Source organism: Nycticebus coucang, chromosome 20 (assembly GCF_027406575.1).
Source record: "Nycticebus coucang isolate mNycCou1 chromosome 20, mNycCou1.pri, whole genome shotgun sequence".
NCBI lineage: Eukaryota > Metazoa > Chordata > Mammalia > Primates > Lorisidae > Nycticebus > Nycticebus coucang.
Genome location: NC_069799.1, coordinates 60,670,497 through 60,685,388, shown reverse-complemented (window position 1 = coordinate 60,685,388; position 14,892 = coordinate 60,670,497). Strand labels below are relative to the sequence as shown.

The 14,892-nt window shown below is 41.7% G+C and overlaps 1 protein-coding gene across 3 annotated transcripts in view; it reads right to left on the bottom strand.

Annotated features, from left to right (window-relative positions):
* The window catches only part of USP6NL (USP6 N-terminal like), a 176,790-nt gene extending 163,623 nt beyond the window's left edge, over positions 1-13,167 (bottom strand). Inside the window, exon 1 of one of the 3 annotated variants that reach the window (XM_053572719.1) lies at positions 13,119-13,167. The gene's annotated coding sequence lies outside the window, so the exon portion shown is untranslated. Of the gene's footprint in view, positions 1-12,338; positions 12,358-12,538; positions 12,656-13,118 lie in introns of those variants that run through there. The other 2 variants (XM_053572718.1, XM_053572720.1) reach the window with 2 other exon arrangements.
* Between the last annotated feature and the right edge of the window lie 1,725 nt (positions 13,168-14,892).

Below are 14,892 nucleotides of genomic sequence, written 5' to 3'. Positions count from 1 at the left end.
TGGGTTTATAACCATCTGAGGAAATAAATGTACACAAGTTTTACAGTTTCCAGAACTACAAATAGCCTAATGCATGTGCTAGAATTAATGTACAATGTCACGGAAACATTTATAAAGACTTAACTCAAGTCCCATGTTCAAGACTGCACTAATCCCAGCTTTAGCAAGCAGATCTTCCTACCTACTTTCAAAGCAGGTAGCCCACCAACTCTCTGAAGCAACAAGGCAGTTCAGTAGCACACAAGATAAAATGTTCAGGTTCCCATTCGCCGCCCCTGAACACTACCCTTCCCACTGGCCATACAAAGGAGAAAAAAGAAAAACCCTACTTTCTATTTTTCACACCATCCAAGAGGGAAAAGTAATTGTTTTAAACCCACAATTTCACATGCAAGGTACACTGGTGATATTTCTGCAAATTTTGGCCTTTAATCTCATTGTCCAGGCATTTGGAGGCTTGGGGTGTGGCCGCATGACTTACTGGAAAGTGGGGGGAGAGAACACAACCCTGGTTCTAACTGGGAGGCAGAAGAGCCCTGTGGTGGCCCTTCCTGCACTCCCATGCTGCACTGTGAGATATGCCTGCCCAGGTAGTGCTGGACAAAAATAGGTAGATAGCTGGGACTTAACTGAAGCCAACCCATAGCTCACAGCCAAACCCAACAGAGACCACGGACCACAGCTAGAAATAAAAGGCCAGTTGTCATGAGCCACTGAACATTTGCAGCTGTTACACAGCACTCTGACAGACAAAGATAACTGATAGAGTGTAAACATATAGCCACAAATGCAAATTAACTGAATTTTCAAGTTAAAAAGACTATATTAAAAAAATACATGCTGGGCGGCGCCTGTGGCTCAGTGAGTAGGGCGCCGGCCCCATATGCCGAGGGTGGCGGGTTCAAACCCAGCCCCGGCCAAACTGCAACCAAAAAATAGCCGGGCGTTGTGGCGGGCGCCTGTAGTCCCAGCTACTCGGGAGGCTGAGGCAGGAGAATCGCCTAAGCCCAGGAGTTGGAGGTTGCTGTGAGCTGTGTGACGCCACGGCACTCTACCGAGGGCCATAAAGTGAGACTCTGTCTCTACAAAAAAAAAAAAAAAATACATGCTATTCATAAAAAAACATACCTAAATCACTAGAATACAGCAAGGTGAGAAATAAAAGCATTAAAAATCTAATCAGGCGTCTCGGCGCCCACAGCTCAGTGATTAGAGCACCAGCCACATACACCAGGGCTGGTGGGCTCGAACCCAGCCTGGGCCTGCCAACACCTGAAGTCCCAGCTACTTGGGAGGCTGAGGCCAGGGAATCACTTAAGCCCACGAGTTTGAGGTTGCTATGACCTGTGATGCCATAGCACTCTACTGAGGGCAACAAACTGAGACTTTGTCTCAAAAAAAAAAAAAAAAAAAAAACTAATCAGGCAAATATTAACCAAAAGAGAGTATATGGCTATAAAAATTCTTTCAGATATATGTTAGGATGTATATTGAAAAATGTTCATAGCAATGCTGTTCACAATAGCAAATAAAATTGGAATTTCCATCAGCAAAAGGGCAAATATGTCATCTTTCTAAAATCAAGTACTATGAAGTATTAAAATGAATGAACCATGGGAAAACATATCGACAAATATCACAAATATTGAAATATACTTGTATTTATTATATATACTATACGCATACCCAATTTTGCCATGTAAAATGTACTCCCATGTATAATGCACATCCACGTTTTTGGCCCAAACTTTCAGGAAAATGCCCCTCAAAAAAGTGGCCAGCTCTCAGCCAGGAGATACACTTCTGGGGAGGGCTATCACTCCCCTGGTAAGCACACAGATTGCACTACCCACCCTCCTCTCCCTCCCTCCCTCAGCTGCCCACTCTGTAAAGACTGCCCCTTCCCTCTCTCTCAGGAGCCCATCCCTTCCTGCCACACTGGGGGCTGCAGCAGAGATGGCCATGCACATAGCCAACAGTACAGGAGCTTCTGAGGCCGCTCAGCCTGCAGGCAGCCATGCGACAAGGCTCCTGGTCCCCTCCACATGGCCAGACCTGCCTCACCAACTCTGCCACCACCCACTCCCTGGTCATGGTGCCCACTCCCACTGGACTCTGGATCCTTCCAGACTGAGACCCTATGCGCCCAGAGGGCCCAGGTGGGAGGAAGCACCAGGAGGCCCACTGAGCTCACAAACTCCTAAGCCATGTATAATACATGTCCTTAATTTTCCCTCAAAAATTTGGGCAAAAAAGTGATTATACATGGCAAAATACAGTATACAAATGTGTATATATACACACACATATAACATCATTGATATATCATTCCAAAATATGTAAAGTTAATGATACATTGTTAAGGGATAAACACATATGTGATGTACTATTAAAAAAACAAAAAAGGCAAAGAAATGCTCAACCCCACAATGAAGCCGAGGACATCCTCAACCCAATGGAAGTGTAGGGGTAGGTGGAGACGCTGCAGGAGGTAATGTTTCATCACTTACACTGAGAGAGGGGATCAGATGGACATCATGATGTTAATCTTTTGTATGAATATATTACAGTAACTTAATATGAAAAAGCAAAATTTTTCCAACAAATTCAGAAAGGAAGTAATTATAAATAGAAGTAACATAAATGTATGTAACCACATGCATAAAGGAGTTAAATGCATTTATAATTTTTAAGCTATAATTACAAGACAAAACAGCAGTAGTGACTCATTTATGCATTAAAAGTAAAAGACAAATACAAGTGATAGTAGTAGGTTCCACCACAAATTGCAAGACAGTTTTTATGTGAAAAGATAGATGATTATACATTATCTACATGTAGAAGCAGCTGGCTACCCCAAGATTGTACCATTTGTGCTGTCTGATCTCAGCTGTCTCACCACTGAAGCTCTGTTCTCACCTTCACGGTTGTATAATCTCACCTCATTTTCTCATAGAAATTCCTAGATCCTGTTTTTCTAAATAGTTATTTGTTAAACTGCCATACCCCTCAAAAAAAAAAAGCTTAAGAAAATTTTCTTCATTGATGTATTAAAGTTATAAGCAACTTAAATGTTCACTACTAAGGGACTGACAGAATGAACTGTCAACTTCCATGTAATGGTCTCTCATGCATCCATTAGATGTGTCTCAAGGAAATTTAACAAAACGAATGAACACTCTGCAATGTGCTTTATGCTATTTTCTCACCAAGTCAGCAAGAAAAAAGTATCAGAAACAATGCCTCAACCAAGTTATATTTATTTTCTCAGAGGTTTATAAGCTAATATTTAAGTAATTAATGTTCACTTTTCAAATTTAATACAGATAATATAAAAATTTACCATTCATTCAATAAACGTTTTATAGAGCAACTATTATGAGCCAGACAGAGTTTAGGCACTGCAGACACAGCCATGAACAAAACACAGACCCTAGGACCATGGAATTCACATTACAGTAATCCTAGCATCTTCCTTTCTTAATTCAGATTCACAGTTCATTCATTCAAATGCATATGCCAAGGCAGATTCCTGGGTAGAAGTTGAGCATCCCAAATCCAAAAATCTGAAATGTAAAACTTTTTGAGCACCAGCATGATGCTCAAAGGAAATGCAGATTTCAGATTTGGGACACACTGGCATAATGCAAGTAAGCCAAACCTGAAAAAATTCAAAATCTTAAGTACTTCTAGTCTGAAACATTTCTTCTCATTCCAAATAAAGAAATAACTTCAGGCTTGGCACCTGTAGCTCAGGTTAGGGCACCGGCCACATACACTGGGGCTGGCAGGTTTGAACCCAATCTGGGACAGCTAAACAACAATGACAACTATAACAAAAGAAAAGAAAAGAAAAAAATAATAGCTGGGCGTTGTAGCGAAGTGCCTGTAATCCCAGCTACTTGGGAGGCTGAGGCAAGAGAATTGCTTAAGCCCAAGAGTTTGAAGTTGCTGTGAGCTGTGACACCATAGCACTCTATCGAGGGTGACATAATGAGGTTCTGTCTCCAACAAACAAAAAAAAGACAACTTCAGTTAATATTAAAGTCATTATTCATTTACACAGAAGGTCTAACTACTATACTTCCATAGTTCTTAGGCTCTGTATAAAGAATGCTCTTGCTGGCTGGGCACCTGTGGCTCAAGCAGCTAAGGCACCAGCCACATACATCTGAGCTGGCAGGTTCGAATCCAGACCGGGCCCGCCAAACAACAATGGTGGCTGCAACCAAAAAATAGCTGGGCATTGTGGCAGGTGCCTGTAGTCCCAGCTACTTGGGAGGCAGAGGCAGGAGAATCGCTTGAGCCCAGGAGTTGGAAGTTGCTGTGAGCTGTGATGCTACTGCACTCTACCCAGAGTGTCAGCTTGAGGCTCTGTCTCAAAAAACAAAAAAAAAAGAATGCTCTTGCTGCAATTTATACCACCTGAAATACAATGCTAAACGTCCTTAGCTCTCAGTATTTTCTCAGCACAAGAGAAGTAAAGCAAACCTTCTGTCAAGGCTGGAGTGAAAGGTTTGTTTATCCTATTCACTAAATCAACAAACTACTTCCTGCTAATAAGATCACAGAATGAGATGGGCCTAAGAACAAAATGGGAAATCATTTGGTTTTATCGGTTTGCTTACACATGTATGTTAATGAGGCATGAGATAAGAAAGAGGTCAAATTTCCCCTTCCACAGGTAGAATTTAAGTCAGGTTTCCAGAAGGAGTTATCAAATTCTAGCAGGCATTCAGGAAACAAACATCCTTCACAACTCTTCCTCACTTACGTCAGTTACAGAGTCAGGGCTTGTCAAAGTGGCTTATGATCTGTTCATATTATATTTGCCTAATACACTTGATACATCAGAATTGTACATAATGCCTTAGCTCTACAGATAAAAGGTAAAATGAAAGATCCAATATTTATGAGTTTTAGGAGCCTTACATCATTTTAAAAGTCACTTAAAAATTTCAGACTGCCAACTATAACAAAAAGCATTATAGCAGATACCATGAAGAATTTTTTTTTTAGTAGAAATAATTCCAGGCCTTATCTTTAAAGAATTTACATTTAGTTGGATTCTAAACACAAGAATGTAGCCACTCATTCATTTAGTAAATACTAATTGCAGTTCTACAACAAGCAACAACTGCTCTAGGGGCTAGAGATAAAGAGATCGGGGGAGCACAGCCTGCCACCCTGCAGGCAGCAGAACATGCTGAGAACACACGAGCTGAGGGCTAAGGGCTGCACTCGCTCAAAGGCACTGAACTGAATGCAAATGGAAAAACGTATGTTTAAAGGGTGTAAATACACACAGCTAAAGAGGAAAATCCATGTAGGATGTCAATAAAACTGGAATTCAGCAAGATGGGGGTAGACCGTGAGCCTTGCTCAGAAATCACTCAACAAATAGGAACTCCTCCGTGCAAACATGTAACAGCTCGGCCGCTAATTAAACAGCTCTAGAAATTAAGTCATTTCACTTCCCAAAGTCTCAGTTTCTTTATTTGTAAAATAAGAGTTAAAAGTTCCAGCCTGAATACTATTCAGGACTGTTGTGGAATTACACGTAAGAAAGTGCATCGGCAAAATAAATGTCTTACATAGGTAACACATGTATTAGTACTGATCCATTTTTGGTCTCATTATAAAATAAAAAACTGAAACACAATTTTTAAGCTCTCTTTCTATATAATTACTACATTAAAACTAATTTTAATTAGCACTGTAATTAGGATCAACCAATGAATCATTACAGCAACCCAAGCTGGTCTAAAATGTTGGTTACATTTTTTTGATGAGGCAGATCCAGTTGACACTTGGAAGGAAGTCAAAGTGACTATTAACAATGAAATCATCAAAGACAACCCTAAGCTGGAGGGAGAATCTAAATGGTACTCTTCTGGCAATTCTCAGTTGACGCATATCATTAACTTTGAAGGAAAATTGATTTATAACAGCCAGAAAAGTATTTCCGAAGTAAATCTGGTGAATGAGCTCAGAATTCAAACCGATATTGAAATAGTGGATAAAAACAAAAGGTGATGTAAGTTGGTAAGGGATGGAATTCTTCCACACCTACAAAAAGCAAGTTCTAAAAAAAAAAATTCCAGAAATTTCTCTTCAGCAGTTAATGTATATATTAGCGCTAATTTGAATACATATTGTAAAATGCTGTCTTAAAAATTAGTCTATTGTGGGTGGCGCCTGTGGCTCAGTGAGTAGGGCACCGGCTCCATCTACCAAGGGTGGCTGGTTCAAACCCAGCCCCAGCCAAACTGCAGTAACAACAACAAAATAGCCGGGCGTTGTGGCGGGCGCCTGTAGTCCCTGCTACTTGGGAGGCTGAGGCAAAAGAATCACCTAAGCCCAAGAGCTGGAGGTTGCTGTGAACTGTGACGCCACAGCACTCTACTGAGGGCAACAAAGTGAGACTCTGTCTCTAAAAAAATAAAATAAATTAGTCTATTGTTTCACAATTAGACCCTTCTACTTACTCTCTATTTTGTAATAACTACCTAGCTAGAAAAGTAAAACACAGAGCCACAAAAAAGCACCAGATGAGGGGCCTGCATTCCCAGCAAAAGTAGACCCCGTATTAAAAGACCAACAACCATCTTACTTGAAGACATTTAAAGAGCTGGATATTAAAAAAAAAAAAAAAAAAAACTGGCAGCACCTGTGGCTCTAAGGAGTAGGGCACCGGCCCCATATGCCAGAAGTGGCAGGTTCAAACCCAGCCCTGGCCAAAAACTGCAAAAAAAAAAAAGCAATGTACCAAGTATAATTTTAAATCATTAAAAATATCAGGGGATATAAATTGGTACAACACTTTGGAAACCTTTATGGTGGTAACCACTAAAGCTAAATACAGAAGCTGCCCATACCTCCCACAGGATGCCTGAAACCATGGCAGTGTCAAACCTCATATATACTATGGTTCTTTCCTGTATATACATGCCTGTGACATAGTTTAATTTGTAAATTAGACAAGAAGAGATTAATATTACTAGAATAATTATTATAATAAAAGACATGTGAATATCTTATTGTATATATCACAGGTAACTGAAACCATGAAAAGTGAAAACGTGGATATTGAACTGGGTTTGATTACACAATTAGGTACATTTATTCCATGTATTCAGAGTATACATTTAAGATTAGTGTGCATTATTGTATATATGTTTAGGGTCACACACTATTAATATGTGCTCTACTTATTTTTAAAAAAGGAGGGAGGATATCAAAGAGCTAACAAGACAATGAAGAATTACCCAGCCACAGTCCAGGAGAGAGGACCGGAGTCCAGAATGGAAAGCAGAGCACTCTGGGGCTTTTTCACTTCTGGAAATGTTTAATCAAAGGGGTACCTGAAAGACTAAAACACACTTAGGTAACCTTAGGAGGACAAAATGTCAGGGTATGAAATCTACGTAAGAAGCCATCCATGCTTGGGAATAAGACCTCAAAACATTGAATCCCAAAGCAAAGAATAACTTAGAAGTAAACTAAATCAACTGTTGTATAGGCCCTCAAAAAAAAAATTTAACTTGGAGAAAGGTGACCCAAGTGCCTGGCGAGAGCAATGGAAAAAAATCCTTTCTTAAACCTGTAATTATGTCTAGAAACACTTTTTCAAACATAATGACCAGCAGACAAGGAGCTCAAACTCTCAGAAATGAGACCACAGGGAGAATAACTTCAAGGACTCTAAGGGGAGCTACTATGCTGATTCTGTCCAAAGAGATACGCGTAAAGCTGAAACTTCTGACAGGGAACTAGAAACTACAAAATGTGGCATAATATATTTGAAAAGGAACTATACTGAAATTCTAAACCTAGAGAATACATTTAAGAGCAGATTAAATAGGAGATGACGACCAACTCAGTAAACTTGACACTGGGCCAGAAGAAAATATCCACAACAAAAAGAGACACAGGAGTCTGGAAAAAATTCAAGAGAACCAAAATACATAGAGGATTCAGCAAGAAAACTAGCATTGTATAACTGAACTCGCAAGAGATCAGACAAGAGAAGAAGGAAAAACAGTAACTGAAGAGATAATGGCTGAGCACTCTCTACAACTGATGGAAGCCATCAAGTGACAGAAATGAGCAAGAAGGAGAGGAGGAGGAAGAGAAAGAGGAGAGAAAAATCACCTAAAATCCAAAGACAAAACGGAAATCTTAAAAACAGCCAGAGAAAGAAACAAACTACCAAGAAAGAAGCAATGCTTACTGCAGGTGACTTCTGAATAGAAACAAGGAAGTCAAAATATTATAGAACGATCTCTCCAAAGAGCTAGTATCTATATCTAGAATACAGATTTTTTAGAATTCTATCCAGCAAAATACACCTTTCAAGAATGTAGGTGAAACAAAAACATTCTTAAACAAAAAGTTAGAAAGTGTGTCAATCTAACTAGATTCACTATGAACAAAATATTAAACGGAATGCTTTAGGCAGAAGGATAATTATTTCAGGTAGGTCAATGATGCGAGAAGGAATGAGGAAATGCAGCCAAAGTGAATAATAACAGCTTAAAACAATAAAAATACGTCCATGGGGTTAAAATATACATGACAACAATGAGTTAAATAAGAAGGAAACTGTTAAAACCTTTTCATTGTCCAGAAAAAGGATGAAAGTCTCAATTAATATTATACTTTGATGAGTCAAGAATCTATAGTAGAATCTTTTCTGTTTTAGTTGAGATGCCATCTTGCTCCATTGCCTGGCTAGTATAGTGGCATCATCACAGCTCACAGCAACCTCAAACTCCTGGGCTCCAGATCTCCTGCCTCAGCTTCCCAAGTAGCAGGGACTATAGGTACACATCCCTAGATACGGCAAAATTTTTTTTTATTTTTGTAGAGACGGTTTCACTGAATTCCCTAGGGCAGTCTCAAAAATAATATATATATTGATAAAGAGTTACTATACACCAATTTATTATTTTTTACTATCGGCAACAGGGAAATACACAGAAACATCTAGCCCACACACATATCCCTAACCTTTATAAATTTTAGCTTCCACATCTATCAATTTTTTCCCTGTGACTAACTCTTCAAAATTTTATTTCATCTTTTCTTATCTTACCAGACATGCTAATAAATATTAAATGTCAAAAAACAAACAAAAAGAAACAACAAAAAACCTAGAGATTCCATGGTCTCTTCTTTTTAGAAAATAAATTTTAAAAAAGCAAATAAGGCTCAGTGCCTGTAGCTCAGCAGCTAAGGCGCCAGCCACATACACGGGAGCTGGTGGGTTCAAACCTGGCCCGGGCCTGCCAAACAACAATAACAACCACCAAAAAATAGCTGGGCATTGTGATTGTGGCAGGCACCTGTAGTCCCAGCTACTTGGGAGGCTAAGGCAAGAGAATCGCTTAAGCCCAAAAGTTTGAAGTTGCTGTGAGCTGTGACACCACAGCACTCTACGAAGGGCGACACAGTGAGACTCTGTCTCAAAAATAAATAAATAGGGGGGAGGTTAGGGTGGAGGGAGGGTAATGGGTGGGGCCACACCTACGGTGCATCTTAGAATGGGTACAGGCGAAACCTACTAAATGCAGAATACAAATGTCTACATACAATAAGAAAATGCAATGAAGGCTACGTTGAATAGTTTGATGAGAATATTTCAGATTGTATATGAAACCAGCACATTGTACCCCTTGATTGCACTAATGTACACAGCTATGATTTAACAACAAAAATAAATATATTGACTTATGAATAACTATATTAATTTCATAATAAAATAATTATTTGTATCCCTGATCAATTAACATTACTAAAAAATTCATACTTTAAAAAGGTTTAAAATTATATTCTTCACATATGTCATAAAGATTGTTACTCTAACACTTTTAATTCACTTGCTGATTCCATAAAAGGAAAATTCTAGGGTAAAATTATAACTTTTCCTACACTCCTATCAACATAAATAAGACACAGGTGCACTGTGTACCTCTATCACAGAGTAACTAAATGCTGTCCTTAGAGCCAAAAATAAGGAAGAAAACAAGACATGAAACTCCAGAGTCACTTATCACCTCTCTATAAGCAAATGAAACTATCTACTGCTTACTAAATATTTTTTATTTTAAGAGAGATTACTGCTACAATTGTGTGAGGAGTAAACATTTTAAATAAGGTAGTCTAGCTCTTCAGAGAGAAAATACAATCAAAATGCAATCAAAATACTATCCTGACATCATAAAGTACGCTGTAAAGAAATCAAAGACTACTTTTAACGTTGAATCCCAGTTTCATGGCTGTAAAAACTAACAAGTCAAAGTCATAAAAGACACCAAAGTGTGCTGAGAGTCACTTCCGGGTCCACTGTAGCCGGTCAGGCAGGCACTGACTCCCCTTCTGCAGTGGGTAGGCAGCAGAACCAAGCCACTTCATCACAGGAACAGAGAACAGCACCAGAAGCCTTCTCTCTAATCGACGGTGACTGTATATGCCATGTGGGGGACACACAAGCATTATTCCGTAATCTTCACAACAGTCTCCTCAGGGACTGTGCGTGCTCTTCCCTCACCCTCAAAGATTCCCAGTCACCCAGCTATTCGCCTACTAACCTACTGTCTCCTCCTCATCCTCAGGTCTTCCAAGTCACTTCCCCAGAGAGCTTGCCCTGGTCCCCCAAAACCAAATTAGTTCCCTAGTTAGGGTTTGATAGCTCCCTATACTTCACTTCAAAGGCTCATCCCACTGATTGTTGAAAACAAGGTACCTAACACAAAGTCTTGGGGTGCACCGAAGGCAATTATGAAATATTCACTGAATAAACAACTTTAAGCTTGTAATTTTCCCCAATTATACAAAGCAATGAACTTTTAGGCACACATAAGTTGTGAATCCAAGTTTCTGTGGCTCTAACTCCCTGTACTATATATAAGTGTGCTGGAAGCCAGATTTCTTTCAAATGATTATTTTTATGTTGACTTCCACAGTAAGAATAGGAACATCTTTTAAAAGGAAAAACTGTGTCTCTAAATAATTGAATCCCATGTGAGGTGAGATACATAGTATGCCTTTCAAAAATCACAGGGAAGGGACAAACTGTTAACTTCCTGGTAATTAGTGGTCTGAATTGCACTAGTTACAAAACAAAAATGGTTAAACTGAAATTGCAAACATAAACCAGAATTGTTGTGTTTCTCTTTACCCAAAGTAGCAATTCCCAAAGTTTTAGTGTTCTGGCTCTTTTGCCAGCTTCAAACTACCTTAACATTCCCAGAATTTTCAACAAAAGTAATTGGTTTGATTTCAATTTGTTACTAGGTTCAATTTACTGGCCTCTTTTTCACCCATCTTCACTGGCTACAAAATGTAACAGTAACTTGATACAGACATGAACATGGTGGCAAAAAGGACCACAGTACAATAAAAGCAAATTGGAGACCCAGACTGCATCTACTGTGGCAAGCAGTTCTCTTGGTTCCCAATTATGTTTGAGATAAAGTGATTACATGAGCACTCAATTAATAGATGGTGTTGTATCTGGCACTTCTACTTACTGGTACGTTTAACCAAAGTCAGTTTGCCCCACTAGAAGCTATCTGCATGTCAAAACAGTGTAAAACTAACAATAGCCTACCCTAACCAAAAACAGGTAGAACAGAAAGTCTGACAATCTAGCTAAAACCAGTAAGTATGCACCAACAGTAAGGCTCAGGGTCCAAATTATTAAACGTCTGGCAAAGGACGCTTCATTGATGCTTTTGCGACAACTCATCAATTCTTTAAATACATCATCAGCAAAGGAATTTCTGTTAACTCAGAATACCTGTACTTGGAATCAGGACTGTGCTTTTTTTAAGTTAATTTACACTTTTATTACCATAACCTTTTTCTTTTTCTATCTTGACATATTTAAATTCCCTATGCTGAATACAACATAATATCAATGTCCACTATAAGTAATGAACCACACTATGTTTACAAATTTTATTATAAAAGAATAGTAAACTTGGAAACACTTTCGTTAATTTTAAGGTCTGATTGAACGAGAAATAGTAATAAAAGCAAATAAGCAAGCCGCTCTTTCTTTTGCTGCTGGTTAATTTATTCTTAGTAAGATGACTCCAGGAAAGAAAAAAGAACCCTGACTTCCCCCTGACAGAACATAGAACTTCCCAGATTCACTGTCGAAGGTACTTGGCCAGAGTATTTCTCCAAAGTTTTGTGCAACTTTTCTGAGCTATGCAATAGTAAAAAATCCATCCCTAAGATTTAATTCCTAAGTATCTTTCAAAAAGGATTAATATAGGATTGAAATAATTTTCTTCCGGCGAGCAAAATGCTTAAGACAGTATCCCCACCTTTTTTCCATTCATGTCGCATTATTTCCAATGACTGGATACTGCCCGGATTCAATAAACCTTTCCAGTCCCAAAGGAATAAAGTATGTTAAAGTCCACTCACTGTCTAAAAAGCACCTGCGGATTAAACGGGGGTGGGGGAGGGAGCCAGGGGGTAGGAAGAGAAACTAATCCTTCAAATTACAGAAACGTCTACTCACCGGTTTATACATTTCTCGCGTTTTCTACCCATTTAACACCTGCGAGTAACCATTCTCACGCACTAGAAATGCCGCCCGGTCCTACGGCGGTGAGCGCCAAACTCTGTTGCAAACTTTGCAAAGGCGCACAGATCTCCAAGCTCTCCTTCGCCCCATCCTCCCCTTGCCCGGTCCCAAGAAGCTTCCGCGGCATCAAGGCACTAATTTAAAGGAGCCAAGTTTGCCCGAGTCCTGCCCACTTGGACGCAGGAGGACGCGGCTGAAACTTGCGAGGGAGACACGTCTCCGCGGGGACCGAAACCGGCCCGGGCGGGGGGGAGCAGCGCGGTCGGGCGGGCGGTCGGGCGGGCAGGGGGCGCCCTCCCGGAGCCGGGCAGCCCCGGGCAGCCCCGCACGGCCCCGCACGCACGCGCGCCAGGAACCGCGCGGGCGCCTCAGGTGCGGGGCCGGGGCCCCCACGCCCTCCCGGCCTCCCCTCCCGGGTCCGGGAATGGCGGCGTCGGCTGCGTGGGGCCAACTCCGAGTCCGGCCCGGGAGGACGCCCGGGAGCTCGCGGTGCCAGGCGAGGGGAGCAAGTTACCTCGGGACGGTCCCGTGTGCGGCGGCTGAGGGCGGCGGGCAGGGCGGGCGGTCCCGGGCGGCCGAGCGGTGCGGCGGCGGCGGCGGCTACCGCAGTGCCCTCCGCCCCATTGTTTCCCTTCCAAGAGGATCCCGGCGAAGCCGAGCCCGGGAACCAGGAAGTTCCCCGGCGCGACACCTCCTGCCGCAGCTATGGAAACGGCCCCCGCCTCCCAGGGCGGCTCGCCCGGGACCCCGCCTCCGCGCCGCCGGCCCCGCCCGCCTCACCGGCCGCCGCCAACCGTCGCCGCTGCGGCCGCAGCCGCCGCCATCTTGGCGCGGCCCTGGCGGCCCCTTCCCGGCGGCACGTGCGCGCCGCGCCGCGCTCCCGCCGTGCGCGCTCCCGCCGGCCGCGGGGGCGCGAGTCCCCGGGAGCCCCTCGGCGGGGGGCCGCCCCCTCTGAGCCTGCCCGGCGCTGGAGGCCGGGGACCTGGGGCGAAGGCACAAATGCGACCCTCGTGCGGGTGTGCAGCTGACAGGTCAAGGGGATGGCTGAGACCTGCGGGGCGGTCTCACTTCTCACAGCTGCTTGCCAGGTGTCAGATCTTGGACCCTGTTTGCTCTATGCCTCAGTTTTTTCATCTGCAAAGAGGGGTAATAACCGTACCTGCCCCATGGGACGATGACCTGGAACGAGCAAGTGCTTGGTAGTTAGCAAATTATCTGTTCGATGAAATGGCATTGCTCTGACAGAAGTCACATTTCTGTCATTTTTCAGGAATGTACGCTAAGTGTTGAAATCAGCACTGCTTTAAGTAGGCTACTGTGTATGATCCCGTTGCCATTTAAAACTTCTCGAGTGTTCATCTTTGTCCCATCTTTCTGTAGGTCAGCTTTCCATTTTTATATCATGGAAATTGTCAAGAGTTTTAATCTCTGAGGTCTTCCATCAAGAGGTGCCATAAAAAGATGAATGATGTAAACTTCCCAACACTGTAATTAGCTGACAGTTAAATGATTTATTCAATGGAAGCTAGAAAAGTTAGGGTGTGCAAAGAACTGAAAGGCTTCCTGTCCTTGATTCCAGGAACTAGAATTACTGAAGCTGGCAACTCTGTGCAATTGTTATCTCTCTTCTCCAGCTGGATAAAACTGACACAAACTGGGTGCTGTGCCCAATATTCCACAGGAGGGGTAGGAGGAGGAGACGGGGTCGCAGACTCTTCCCCAGCACCCAAACTTTAAGAACTAATTCAGATTAGAATTTAGATGGTCTCTGAGGCTCCTTCTACCTCTCTTGTTGTAATACTATTTTAACAATGTGGATACGTTCTGATGAATACCTCATTCAGAGATTTCATTGTCTTGCAAACCTTATAGAATGTACTGGCACAAACCCAGATGGTATAGCCTGTACACACCTAGGCTATGTGGGATAGCCTCCTGCTCCTAGACAAACCTGTACAGCAAGTTACCCTACTGAATACTGTAGACAATTGTAACAGTAGAATTTGTGTAACTAAATACATCTAAACATGGGAATGCATTGCATTACAACTTACGGTGGCTATGGTATCACTAGGCAATAGGAATTTTTTAGCCCCTTTGTAATCTTACGGAATAACAACAGTGTATGCTGAATGTCATAGACCAAAATGTCAACGTGATGCATAACTATATATATATATATATAACTATATATACTATAAGTATATAGTATATGGTATATAACTATATATACTTTGTAAGAAAATACAGATTCATACTTCCCTTTGGGTCTTGTTTCATTTATTTAA